This window comes from Aplysia californica, unplaced genomic scaffold, assembly GCF_000002075.1.
Source record: "Aplysia californica isolate F4 #8 unplaced genomic scaffold, AplCal3.0 scaffold01051, whole genome shotgun sequence".
Lineage (NCBI taxonomy): Eukaryota > Metazoa > Mollusca > Gastropoda > Aplysiida > Aplysiidae > Aplysia > Aplysia californica.
In genome coordinates, this window is record NW_004798321.1 from 212,854 (window position 1) to 213,544 (window position 691).

Below are 691 nucleotides of genomic sequence, written 5' to 3' on the forward strand. Positions count from 1 at the left end.
CATTTGTTTGTTTCCTTGTTTGGAAGACAGTCTAGGCAGCATATGCAGTCAATGTTGTTGGTATATGAAGCCACTAGAGTCAGTACATGAAGCCAGTATAGTTAGTACATGAAGCCAGTATAGTCAGTACATGAAGCCAGTCTATGAAGTCAGTCTACAATATCAAAAGTATCTCTGATAAGGGCATGTGGTCGAGTGTCAGGCAAGGGACGAGTCTCTGTTCTATGCAGATAAAAACGGCCATGTATGTAAAAATCAACAGCACAGTGAAAGGAAGATCTTCCTCTGAGCTCTAGCAGAGGTACACAGGAGAAGATTACTTGTAACAGTTCAGCACTGGAACATTCTTCATGTCATCCCCGGTCTGGACACAGAGGTGGGAAAACAATGTTCATGAACGAAGAAAAAAAAAATCAAGAAAACGCCTCAGATTTGTCTCAACCTTCTGTTTTTGAGTTTAAGAGAAATATAAAAAACAATCATTAAAAAATCAATAAAATGGAGAGATAATGAGAAACTAAAAAAATAAGATGGGAGAACAATGTGTTAAATCATTACAAACAAAGGTATCGCAATGTTCAAAAGTGCGCACTTTCCTGCTGCACCATCAATGTTCAAAAGTGCGCACTTTCCTGCTGCACCATCAATGTTCAAAAGTGCGCACTTTCCTGCTGCACCATCAATGTTCAAA

At 39.1% G+C, this 691-nt stretch overlaps 1 protein-coding gene across 1 annotated transcript in view; it reads right to left on the bottom strand.

Moving 5' to 3' along the window:
- Positions 1 to 691, bottom strand: part of LOC101845052 (small G protein signaling modulator 1) — a gene marked incomplete at its 5' end in the record, with an annotated part of 46,304 nt that overhangs the window by 37,696 nt on the left and 7,917 nt on the right.